Source organism: Octopus sinensis, linkage group LG6, assembly GCF_006345805.1.
Source record: "Octopus sinensis linkage group LG6, ASM634580v1, whole genome shotgun sequence".
NCBI lineage: Eukaryota > Metazoa > Mollusca > Cephalopoda > Octopoda > Octopodidae > Octopus > Octopus sinensis.
This window is the reverse complement of record NC_043002.1, coordinates 104249914-104265074: the sequence shown is the minus strand read 5'-3', so window position 1 is coordinate 104265074 and position 15161 is coordinate 104249914.

Below are 15161 nucleotides of genomic sequence, written 5' to 3'. Positions count from 1 at the left end.
CTGTGTGTGTCTCTCTCTCTCTCTCTCTCTCTCTCTATATATATATATATATATATATGTACACACACACATATATGCATAAATGTATATACATACAGAGATATAGATACGGAGAAAGATTGACATGACGAATTATATATATATACATACACACACATATACATGTATATACACACACACACACACACACACACCATATATGTATATATATATATACATATATTCATTTTTATATATGTATATATGAAAGTATTTAAAGCTAAAAGATGGAACATAAAGACCTTAATCATGACCGCAACACTTGTTTCTCTGCAGTGGCAACAACAGCTACTTGCGAAGTTTCTGCATACTATTACGTAAAATATCATATACACGATTACACAATTCTGGTCTTATGTATCGGCGCATTTTATATATATATATATATATATTTATATATATGTGACATAGATTTTTATCTACACTAACACTCAAGCTTTCAGAAGGGATGGTAACATGTGGATAATTACTAGGAAAGCTACCAAATTTGTTCGTCCCTGTTTATTCGTCCTGTCTAATTTTATTGCTTGCATAAATAACCAACATGGCAACTGCCACGGCTTTAACTCTACGAAAGTCTGTAAAATTTAATATTTCATAAAGCAAATAATTATCTAGAAAAAATAACCCTCGGTAGGGTACATGTAAAGCTAATATGACGATGCATTACGGTCGTAAGTATACGTATGCCCTCTTTTTTTTATACACAGCAAATTACGTCTATGCATATGCATATCTATGTATGCTTGTATATATATATTTGTGTGTGTCTGTGATTGTGTGAATTTATGTATGCAATTGTATATGCAGAAAGACATGTATATATAAATATAAATATACATAGGTATATATATATATATACATATATATATAATATATATATATATATAAATATTCATACATACATACATATATATATATATATTATTATATATATATATATATATATATATATATATATATATATATATATATTATACTATATATATATATATATATGGTGTATGTATAATGATTGTAGTTGTGTTAATCAGCAAATGCATATTGTAATGGATGAAGCACTGGGATTGATATCTCGATATCTATGTCGTCGGTATTATGATCCGGCTTTATGGAATAAATATCATTAAATTATGGTGGGAAGCTAAAGCTATACTTCGGTACAGAACTTCCTTTCTCTCTCCCAGTCTCACTCACTCACTTACTCTCTCTTTTCTCTGTCTCTCTCTTGCATCTCGGTGTTGTATTTCCGCACGAGTGTACGGACACACTTGCAGCCGAAAGACTATTTGTAGCGGATTGCGTGCACACACACACACACACACACACACAACTGTAAAATCTGCAGATATCTTTGTAGCATTGAAAACTAGCCACAACTCCTGAAACCACACGCCAACTCAACACACATATAATATTTATAAGCATAAAGAAACATATTGTATAAGCAAGTGAAATAGTAATTCAATATACCGTATATTGTGGAGTGTTTCTATGTAACAGATACAATAGAATCTCACTCGCGTGCTCTCAAGTTTGTAAGTCTTGTACATCCTGCATGAGGACAATGCAGTAATATTTTTGCTGAGTGTCAGCCACACAAAAGGTGGAGACTCTTAATTTGAAACCATTCATGCGACCGAATTTGCGGCAAAAGTGATTCGGAAGTGGTTAATCAAACATTTGGCAAGGCGTAGACATCCTGCCTAAACAGTTCGCTCCTACACACAAGAATTCAGTGGTAATAAGATTCAGTAAATCAGTGACGAGGCTATCTTTAACTATTTAACTCTATTTATCTGTCTACACATGCAAACTTCTACCCGTCTGTCTGGAAATATGTGCACACACGCGCCTACACACACACACACACTATATATATATATAGGGAAATTTACTAACAAAATAACAAAAGACGAAGACAGGTGGTGTACAAAAAAACAGATGTATTAGTGTAGCGCTCAGGAATAGAAAAAGTCTTTTACGTTTCCAGCCTACGCTCTTCTACAGAAAGGTACACAGAAAAACAAGGAGAGAAGAAAGGGCATATATATATTATATATAATATATATATCTATATATATAATATATATATATATATATATATATATATCTTTATGTGTATAAAACTGAGAATGTCTGTCTGTCTGTGTGTTTCCCTAAAACTTGAGAACTACGCAACCAATTTCATTCAAATTTTACACATGCCTCAAATTTTACTTAGCGTCCATGTAGTTTCATGGCAAATAAAATGTTCAACTTCTTTCCCAGCGCGAGCCCATAGCAATATATCTTCTCCACTATTTCAGTATTATGTGTTAAAAGTGAAACAAAAATATTTCTCTATTTTATGTCAGATACTTTCATTTTAACAATAAAAATAAAAATAACAATTGAATTATATGTAGTAAGTAATAATTAAAATCAAACTAAAGTAACATGACAAAAGTGAAGATAGCAATTGGTATAAAATTGCATCAATGATTTGAACTTGAATAAGTGGTTTCACATGAATGGGAATAAATTAAAAATAAAATTAGCCTGCAGAAATAGAATAGTCCAGATGGATAATAAAAAATTAAAATAAAGAAAAGACTATTGTCTATAAAGTATACAATGTAGAGAAAAAAGAAGATTTGAACACAAGGAGGAAAGCACCTTCGGAAAGTGTCTTGGTGCGACTATGAAAGGTATCTAATCAGAGGCGGTAAATTACAAGAGACGGGCTAGCAATTCCAGTCTATTATATATTTTGAGTATTTTTATCACTAGCGATATGAAGATATAACTTTGTATTTTGTATTCTATGTGTAGATCTATATATATAGATGTACATGTAATATGTACACATATATATATACACATATATACATGCACTAGCACTATGACCCGGCAACGACGGGTCTTTAATGCTAGTATATATATATAAAAAATATATATATATATATATATATATTATATATATATATATATATATATATATATATATATATATACACAAAGAGAGAGCGAGAGGGGGCGAGAAATAGGAAGAGTTGGCAAATTTTATTCCACACGACTAGAAATGTAGGGAAAATAGAAGCTGAAAATACACTGAGAATAGTTAAAATTCTTTTTCATTAATAAATTCGAAGCTTTAACCGGTTTCACAAGTTACACTGAGTTTGAAAAAGTTCAAATAGTAAGACGTGTCTTATGTGGCGGCTGTCTTGTTTCTAGCTAGTGTCTGAAGTTTGACCTGTTTTTATACGGAGTTCAGGGCTCAGATTAGTGTATGTTTTGAATAGGATTTGATTGGTAGAGAATAGTCACATGACTGGTCTTAAGAAATTTTTGCATCTTTCCCGCTACGTCCGTGTGTTGGTATCAAGCGAGGATGTTTGGCGTCGTATGTTAAGACTGAGAGAGTTGACTAAACAAGTGCAAACAATCAATGCTCTGAATGTTTGTAGAGAATGAATAAATGATTAATTTCATAACATTTTGTGCGTTTCCTGCTACGTCCGTGTGTTAATGCCACATTACAGTACATTTTGCACCTAAAAATGAAGCCCGACAAATCAAGGCACTCCAAATTTAATCTGTCTGATGAGAGAGTGGACAGGAGCTGTTTGTATGTAGTCCAATGGCTAAAATTTAGGTTGTTAGCTGTGTATTTTACTCATGACAAGTGACAGAATGAATTTTTGTGTTTGACCAGTTATTTGTGTATACACGCTGTTTATTAAGTCTTGGTTTGTACTTTAATACGAGAAGGGCAAACTTCAAACACTAGAAAAAAGCAAAACAGTTGCGACATTTATTTTTCCTTTACATACATACATACATACATACATACATACATACATACATACATACGTACATACATACATACATACATACATGCTCACATACAGGCATATATATATATATATATATCTGTAAATGTGATATGTGATAATTATTCGGTAGCTGTGATAAAACTCGGAGTTTTATCATGGCTACCGAATAATTGTCACATATATTTACAGATAAATTCCTCTATTTATATAATATCGAGGTCTCTTTCATTCTTTTATTATCTTACCACTTTTATCACACACACACACATATGTATGTATGTATGTGTGTATGTATGTGTATATATGTATATAATTCTGTGTGTGGCTGTATGTACGTGGAGAGAGGCCAATAGAGAGAGAGAGAGAGATAATTATACATTCATAGACAGATAGATTCGGATATAGGGATTTCTCTCCATGTATATACATCTACAGAGGCAAATATGTAATGTTTGTTTGCGTATGCATCTGATAAGGCCGCTGATCTATTCTAACGCCAGAGTGAATATGTAACCTCTAACTCCATCTAATTGCCGAATCTGCACATGCTACAACGTTCGATTCATCAATGTGTGTCATTGCGGGAGAATTAATCTAAACCATCATAGCTGTTTAAGAAGTAACTGTTGTGAAAGTGTTTGCAGAATAGTCTCTGAACTTACCAGACCCTGAAAACTCGTGAGACTACGTCTTCAATGATGTGATAAAAGCCCCGATCATATCGTTTTACAAACACTTTTAAGGAAAGAAATGATCCAGTTGGAAACAAGCATAAGCTCTTGATTTCGAAAGAAAGAATGGCGTTAATCAAGGCTGTGTACTGCATCCACAGTTATTTCAATCTATGTGGCTGCTGTTTTCAGGAAAATCAATCATAGGATTAAAATCAAAGACGCATCATCAGCCAAGTGCGAGCAACCCACACAGTTTTTCGGGATCGTTAACGTTTCATTTACAAGCTGAGACATGAAACAACACTTTTGGGTTTTCATGCTGCTATGCTCGCTTCACTATTAATGGCAATGACACTTTGACTGCAAAGCAAAGACAAAAGCGCGATAAAAACAAATTGTCAGATCTTCCGAATCAAAAGTACTATCGATCCTAAACAGCGGTCGTTATGGCGATGTCAGAAACTAGGATGTACGGCAAGGAAAAATCCAAACCATTGAGAAAACATGAAATCGGAATTTCGAGAAATGCAAGGAACGATGACAAACACAAGAATAGCCAAAGTGCTACATCACTCCTAAGATGCAGGTCACCAAACAAGCGATGCGTCCAAGAGGAACATTCTTAAATTTCTTTAGCAGAAATCTCCGAATTAGCAAGTGAGAAACGCAAGCTGAAGAAATAGGGGCGTGCAACGAATGAAGGAAAGCATTGAGGCTGATCACGTTGAATATCAAAATGTTGAAGAAAACAGAATCTACAGAAATGAATTGTGGAGAAGGAAACTTCTCCAAAACTTCTATGTTGATTATCTGCATCAATCCATCCATAAACACATACACACAAACACATACATACATACACATCTCAGTATGTTGTGTGTGTGTGTGTGTGTGTGTGTGTGCGGTGCGCTGTGTATCTGTGTATATGTATATATGTAAATATATGTTAAGCGTTATACTAACACATCTATTTTGTTTTCTTCACCACCTGTCTTCGTCTTGTGTATTTTTCGTGAATTCTCCCTATATGTAAATATGTATGTATGTATGTATGTATGTATGTATGTAATGTATGTATGCATGTATGCATGTATGCATGTATGTATGTATGTATATATGTATGTATGTATATATATATATATGCGTTTGTGTGTGTGAGTGTAAACATAATTAGATGTTCAGATGGTGCATTTTCATACATGCATACATAAATAGATTGTCCTCGTCCAAACCTCTTTCTCTTGTGTTGATATATGTAATACATACAGGTGTGTGCGTGCGTATATATATTATTATATATATATATATATATATATATATATATATATATATACGCACACGTAGAATGAAAGATTGAGAGATTGACAGATATATAGATATTTATACACGAGTATTTGTGTGTGTGTATGAATATGTATGTGCATATCTTTTTATTTGTTTATGTAAGTGCGTGTGCAAGGGGTCTTTATATCCGTTTACATCTCAATGAATGTGTATTGAGGATGAAGTACAAATAAGCTCAAACGCCTCTCATAAACAACATGAAAGGATAATTAAATTTCAAGTGTCTGTTAATAACCTACACGTTAATATTTATGTCTAACTGAGATGTTGGATAACCAATACACCATAATGAAAATTAATTACTCTAGGTTTATTTATCAATAAAATAGATTAATGACAGAATTATATTTATAGACATACAAGTAGAATCTTCATATTTCTTTTTCCCATATCTACTTGGCATTTAACGAGCGCTTCCAGCTGGTGAGTGAAGCTATTTCGTGTTTTTATTGACATGTGTTCGAGAAAAAAAAAAAACAGAAAAAAAAATTGCCCTGTGGTCTGATTAAGTAATTAGACAGTTAATAAACAGCATTTATTAGTGGCTTTACAATCAATTGCACAAATCAAGGAACTGAACCAATGTGGGAACGAGTCGAACACATTGTTCTTGCTTTTAATCGTTGGCCGTTTCCTTCTTTTTCGTCATTACTTGTAGCACACTCTCTTACAAGTTTTCGGGCCTTATTTCTTTATGAGGAATAAGCCGTCACGCCTGCCCCCAAATTTTGGAGACCGCGATAAAGGTCATGGACTTTGCCCCTCTGTTTCTCTTTCTAAGACATTATATTAGGTTGTCCCAAAAGTTCGCAAACACTTGCGAAAATTGAATTTTTACTCGCCAAGTACTAACAAAAACAACAAAAATTATTCCTCAAAATAAAGACCATTATTTTCCAAGACTTTCTACGAACTTTTGGGAGAACCTTATAGAATGAGATCGCATGAAAACGAAACTGAACAATATAATTCCACTGAGTTGATCAAAAACATTGAAAAGACAAAAGCCTATAAACGACCAGGTTTCATTGCGTCTCTCTGTATAAGTATTTCATTGGTTCTTATTAAGTAAAATGCCTTTAATTAAATTGAGTAAGTACAATATTTTGCAGTTTATTCCAGCCAAGGGCGGATCAGCAGCATAAGTTTATATTTATTTATCCCATAATTTTTGGAAATAGCAAAGGCTCTTACATTGAGATTCCGGGTGCACGTCTCACAGAACATCGCTAATATCAAATGATGCAGCTACAAATGCGAACAGGAAGTTACTATCTCTCTCATTTCTATTATAATTTTTTTTCATACACCGACGATAAAGAAAACTGTCGAATTTACGAAACTTAATTGTCACAGACATCTCGTGTAATTACAGATGGAAGCTGATGATTAAGTGGGATACGATAGGAAACGAACTATCCTGAAAATTACTTGGTAACAAACCCACAAAACGTAATTGCTAATCACTAAGGCGGTGAGCTGGCAGAAACGTTAGCACGCCTGACGCCGAGGTCGACTTAGCCTTTCATCCTTTCAGTGTCGATTAAATAAGTACCAGTTACGCACTGGGGGCGTTATAATCGACTTAATCCGTTTATCTGTCCTTGTTTGTCCTCTCTATGTTTAGCCCTTTGTGGGCAATAATGAAATAAGAAACGTTAGCATACCGGGCGAAATACTTTACGAGTTCAAATTCTGCCGAGATCGAATTTGCTTTTCATCCTTTCGGGGTCAATAAATTAAGTATCAGTTGCGTACTGGGGTCGATCTAATCGACTTGCCGTCTCCCCCAAAATTTCGGGCCTTGTGTCTAGAGTGGAAAATAGTTGGTACAAGTAAAATGCTTAGCAACATTTCATACAACTTTACGTTCCGTGTTCAAAATTCACCGACGGCGACTTTGCCTTTTAACTGTTCGGGGTTGATAAAATAATAGCAATTAAATACTGGTGTTGATGTAATCGAATTATCCGCTTTCCCGCAATTGCTGGCCTTCTCCCGAAGTATGAAAACGTCGTTTACTGCTTCCATGAAAAATACTCGGGAAAAGATGGTTTACATATATTCACACAGCATGTGAATGCTGTATGGTATTCAAGAGATAAAGGCGGCGAGCTGGCAGAATCGTTAGCAGGCCGGACGAAATTCTTAGCGGTATTTCGTCTGCCGCTACGTTCAGAGTTCAAATTCCGCCGAGGTCGACTTTGCCTTTCATCCTTTCGGGGTCGATAAATTAGGTACCAGTTACACACTGGGGTCGATATAATCGACTTAATCCGTCTGTCTGTCCTTGTGTGTCTCCTCTGTGTTTAGCCCCTGGTGGGTAGTAAAGAAATAGGTATTCACGAGATAAATTCTACAAAGCTTCAAAGTCCGTTCTTCGATCAAGTCTGCTTACATGAGGCAAAAAGAAAAGGGGAAACTAATTGGAAATGAGATCTTTGGAAACCATTTCGTTATTAATAACAGGAATAAACCTTCTGACAATTTTTACATGTCTACCGCAAGTGTCAAAGGAATGCTTTACTGATGCTCAGTAGAAAATCATGCATGATTTTCTTGTCAGAAGTATTCATACAGACATGAGGATTGATAACTTGTGAGGAGTTCAGGAAAAACATAATTACTACTTTATAAGCAGCCAACCTATAATATGGGCATGATCATGATACTATCTCGTAATGTGGCACGTTGTCGTGCAAAAAAAAGAAAAAAAATGTTGTAGAATATTTTTTTAAAAAGAGATCCACTTCAAATGATGGGAAGAAGTTGCAGTGTAAACGGAAGAATATTCCTCTCAAATCTTCAGCAAAAATTAGACGTAATCAATTAAATATAATGATTTTGGCCCAGGAAAAGAATGTGTTCATTGTGAAAGAAACTAGTTACTCGGAAAAAGTAACACAGTGTTCATAATAAATGAAATTATAAAGATTTATATTGAACTTAAGAGGGCACCGTAATACTAGTCCTATTGCAACCGGAAGTAGATCTGGAGAAGAGCGGGCATGACATCGATGACGAGACACATCGCAAAGAAAAGACTGAAAAAAATATAGCTGAGTGAATGATTCGCCGATCAAATTACTCTATCAGTGTGGAGGTGCAATGGCCCAGTGGTTAGGGCAGCGGACTCGCGGTTTCGATTCCCAGACCGGGCGTTGTGAGTGTTTATTGAGCGAAAACACCTAAAGCTCCACGAGGCTCCGGCAGGGATGGTGGTGATCCCTGCTGTACTCTTTCACCACAACTTTCTCTCAATCTTACTTCCTATTTCTGTTGTACCTGTATTTCAAAGGGCCGGCCTTGTCACTCTCTGTGTCACGCTGAATATCCCCGAGAACTACGTTAAGGGTACACGTGTCTGTGGAGTGTTCAGCCACTTACACGTTAATTTCATGAGCAGGCTGTTCCGTTGATCGGATCAACCGGAACCCTCGTCGTCGTAACCGACGGAGTGCTTCCATACTCTATCAGTCGATTAGTTAACCAGTTAAATGGCTAAACGATGACAAATAAGAAGGGATATAGAAACAAAGTGTCTGCTCATTAATGGCATAATAACTTCCCTCGAAATAGAGCAGTATACATTTCAAATTTCGAGTACAAATCATGAACGTTAGAAATCAAACACATAACAGAAATATAATGCAATTTAGAAACTATGACTAAAACTCATTATTTAGAACTGTGATAATAAATAAAACGTTCCAGATGAATAGTCTTCTATAAATGCCTGTTTACACTTATGAATATACATATACATGCATGAGTAGTTATAGAAACTTAATACTGGTTCAATTGCATTCCACGTCTTTTATTTTTATGTTTTTTTTTTACAGACCAGCAAATATTCAGCAACATCTGAATATATTATTCACTGTTTTTGACATAATGAAGCACAAACTCCGTTAAAGCATTTATTAAATCGCTACACATTATTAACAAAATCCAAGAAGAGCGGAGCGCATCAAGTGTCCATATGACTCACAAATACAACGACGTTTCCCTTTCACGTATATTCTGTTATTAAAACATGTTGATGAAGCGACTTTCTTCTTTCGGAAAGAAATCACATCAGCATGGTTTTCAATGGTGTCTACGTAGAGAGTATGAAACCAGTGTTCATACTTTTAGCATTGGCGTGTGCGTGTAATTATATGCGTCTCTCCAAATAGCCAAATGAAACAGATCCATCAATGCTGCAAAAGTCAGGCTTGCATACCTTGTCACTTTAGTAGATATAAAACATGAAATATGTATTTACTGAATGAATAAATACTCGAATATATTATAATATATATATATTATATATTATATATATTATATATATATATGTATAAAATGTACGTGTATATATTATATATATATATATATATATATTGTATGTATATATATATATTATATGTATATGTATATATATATTATATATATTATATATACGTATATATATACATATATATAATATATATATATATATATATATAAAAGTTATATTTATATTATATATATGCTATATGTATATGTATATGTATATATATATGTGTATGTATATATATATAGACATATATATACCACATATATTTTATGCATATGCATACAAACACATACAAACCCCAACCCGACGACTCAATCATACACACACTCACACACACATATATGTGTGTGTGAGAGAGTATATATATATATGTATATTTATTGTTGTTGTTGTTATTGTTGCTTACATTCTATTAGCAGAATATTGTAACCGGTTTGGAAATCGTCTGTTTCTCCTTTGGTGAATACATATTTTTTAGGACAGCCATATATATACAGGCATAGGAAAATATATTCAAATACATTCTGCAAAAAGTCGTGTAGATATCTATATCTACATTTTCTTTTTTTCTCTAACATATTTACAAAATTTAATTAGAAATATATTATCGATAAGCTCCTGATACCAAATACTAATAATTAATGTGCTAATAATGAAATGGCGACAATGAAAATAGTAATAATATTATTATCGATTATAATAATAATAATAATAATAATAATAATATAATAATAATAATAACAATAATAATAATAATAATAATAATAATCATAATAATGATAATAATAATAATAATAATAATAGTAATAATAATAATAATAATAATAATAATAATAATAATAATAATAATAATAATAATAATAATGATAAAAAGTCTCGTTAAATTATTAATGACTTCTCTATGCTTTCTTAATAAAATATTGCAGTGGGATATGTATATTTTATAAATTTGTTCTTTTGTTTCTTTAGTTTTTGTGTTATATGTTTTCATTGCATTCAATTTCTAGTTTGTTATGAAAATATGTTTATTTTTGTTATTTTATTCGTTATATTCGCTTATTTTGTGACATTATCGCAGGACTATATGCATGAACATACACACACACACACACACGTAGATATTATGAAGGCGCATGTGAAAATATATGTGTGTGAATCTACATATTCACATATTCGTGTAAAAAAATATATATATGCATATATACACATACATAGATAAATTATAATATATATGTATGTATATATACGTGTATTTCTTATGTATACATGCATATATGTATATATATTATATATATATATATATATATATATATATATATATATATATATATATATATATATATATGTATGTAGTTTATATCATTTATTATATCATATTATATATTATTATAGAATATTACATTATATTATAGTTGGGAATACGGTCTATGTTGAAGTGCATTTAGACCTTTCTCCCGGTTTCGTTTATCTCCCATAGTTCCTCTACTGCGTAAAAGTGGCACCCTATCCCTAATGACTAACATCTCTGCTGACTGGACCATCCAGCCAGTAAACCCTTTCAAGGGGTTCATTACCAGGAAAGCTTTACTATAGCAAGGCGTTCGGAGATTGTGTAGCGTTGCAGATATTACAGGTTAACATTTAGCTCGAATTTATTTCCCCGTCTTTCATGGATTTGTTACTAGACAGCAGTTTCATATCACACACACACACACACACACACACGAACATAAACTTGAATACTTAATTGCAGTATACAATTGGTGTGTGTGTGTGTGGGGGGGAATGTGTTTGTGAGTGCGTACGTGAAGAGAAAATAAAGAATTTTATCCAATATTCCATTTCATAGTAAAATTGGTCGTACTAATGTAAAGTCAAACTCTGCAGCTTTTCTGTCAGTTTTTTCAGTATATAAACACACACACATGTAATATATATGTAGTATATATATGTATGTATACACACACACACACACACACACACACACACACACATATATATATATATATATATATATATATATATATATATATATATATTATAATATATAAATATATACATATATATTTACACATATATACTAGCTGAAGGTGACCCGCTCTACGCGCGGGTAAGAGTGTGGTTGTTACTTTCTATTGCTTCCTTTCAGCACGTAAAAACCACCATCCGAACGCGGACGATTGCAGCGCCGCCTTGACTAGCTTCTGTGCCGGTGGCACGTAAAAACCACCAACCGATCGTTGCCGCTGCGAGCACACACTCCCCCTGGCACCTGTGCCGGCGTAACGAAAAAAGCACCTACTACACTCACAGAGTGGTTGGCGTTAGGAAGGTCATCCACCTGTAGAAACACTGCCTGATCAGACTGGAGCTTGGTGCAGCCTCCTGACTTCCCAGACCCCGGTCAAACTGTCCAACCCGTCCTAGCACGGAAAACGGACGTTAAACGACGATGATGATGATTATGATTCTCCCTCTTTGTTTCTCTCTCCTTTCTCTCTCACTTTCCCCACTCTCTTACTTTACTTTTCTCTCGGACTCTCCCTCGCTTTCTCTTACACTCTATCTTTATCTATCTCTCTCCCATTTATAAACAACAAAAGATCTTGAGTAAGTTGAGAAATAAAATATTTAGAAAGATCAATCATAAATATCAGGCAGTAGCGACAGAAAGGTCTGCTTCAAGGCAGACAGCAAAACACTAACATTTAAAAGGGACAGACGAACTTGCGAGCTGAATAAAAATAATAAAATATTGGAAACCAAAGTTTGAAGGGATAGAATCTGAGGATAGTAGAGTCACCATGGCTGGCATTTCTTAACGACAGACAGCAACGTATTGACAGTTTAACGGCTGGCGTAAAATCTTGAACTTGATGTAAAAGGAAATTCGTAAACACCAAGTTTTGAAGTGATTCTTTCTCACGACAGTAGACTCACCATCGCAAGCATTCAAAGCTTCTTCATCATGGACGGCAACACATTGACGATTAAAAGGCTGGCGCAAATATTTTAGCTTGATGTAACAGAGAATTCCTAAACACCCGCTCCTTTAAATTTTAATCCCCTTCCAGCCCCATTTAGACCCCTTTTCACATTTTGGTTAATATAACCCGATTTCATTCGGGTCTACTGGGGCCACCTTTTATAAAATGAGGAATTTTGTCCTAGAGGTCACGCCTTTCATTTAAGGAAAAAAAATAGTTGTCATGCAAACTTGCCAGCACTTTTAACATAGGTCTGCATATTTTCAGCTCATGCGACCACATAAAGCACAGATTATATATATATATATGTATTATATGTGTGTGTGTGTGTGTGTTGGAGTCTCTCTCATACGTGAGCGTTGACGCTGAATTCGACTGGTAAGCAGGTAACGTTGTCTTTGTTGAAATAGTTGTGAGTTGTTGGAGTTCTTTGTCTGACGGGTAATAGGAATTTCCATATCCTCCGAGGATACGAACTGTTGACCCAGACAATTAGAATTAATTTTAATAAAAGCATCAATTTAAGAAAAAATAATAAAGTAGTAAAAAATGAAAATTTAACACGAAAAATTTGCAGGGTTCTAAATAAATGTTAAAATGTAATAGATACGAAAAACCTACCTTATCACCAGAACACGAACGCTGGTTGGTGTGTTCTGTTTGTATTTACTCGATCGGCGCGTTGACATGCAGACAATAGAATTCATAATATTTGTTGTCCTGATTGTGTGTTGGTGGTGGCGATGATAATTCTCTCTATGGATGCAGACAGATACATAAAAGAACACCGACGTGATGGTAAGGTAGGAAATAGAGTGAGTGAAAAAGTGCCGGGAAGAGAGGAAATAGCAAGAGTGAGTTGAGGAAGACAGATACATTAAAGAACGCGAGTAGACTTGTCAAAGTGGGGTTTTGGCCCTAGCAACGGCACCTCTTAAGATAGGGATTTCTAAGGTATCCCACGGGCATCGTCACCTCATTTTACATGTCCCTGTAAATTTTGGAGTCAATCGGACGGGATGTAGTGGCCTTGAAAGCGATCCAAGCTGTAAAAACGCATTTCAGTTTTATATATAGAGATAGATATAAACATATACTTATAAATTAATATACGTATATGTGTGTGTGTGTGTATGTATGTATAAAAATATGTGTTTGTGTGTCTATATGCATACATATATGTGTGTGCATATAAATATATATGTAAGTATATGCAGAGAGAGAGAGAGAGAGAGAGAAAGAGAGAAAGAGAGACAGACAGAAAGCGACAGTGAGAGAGTGATATTTGTTGTATTAATATTCAGTAACATTAATATAGCCTGTTAAGAGTGGTTATTAGCTAATTTATCATGCAGGCCAATAAAACCGACTGCCACTGTACACAATTGTATACAAGCATTGCAAAATCACCACAAAATACTTCCAGGCTCTGTTGCAAAAATAACTTGTGATATAAGCCATATTGGCATATTGTTAATGCCTAACTCAGTTAGAATGCCAACTATATCACTAGTTCCGAAATAATCAACCATCACATATTTAGATCACGCAGACTATATTTTACATCATAGTTTCTCAAAGTGGCCATCCCACCCCCGAGGGCATTGAGACGGTCCAGGTGGGTGCCGGTGCTTTATGGGGCGGTGGAGGCGGTAGAGAAAAAGGAGGCGTTGGGAAGAAGGCAGTGGATTGGGGGACACTATGAATTTATTATAATGTTATTATAGCATTGTATACAAATTATATAATATATTAAATATCAAATGATTTACAGTATAAAGTATTTACTTATACATAAACATAAGGGTGGGGTCGCTGAGGGTATTGCGTGGCTATGAGGGGTGGTGGTGGCACAAAAATGTTTGAGAACCTCTGTTCTACGTTAAGACATATATCACGTGATAGTGGGTTCAGATGTCGTTATACATAGCTGGTCAGAGCGCGTTTTAAACCGTTTTATCTTACGATTGAAACCTTC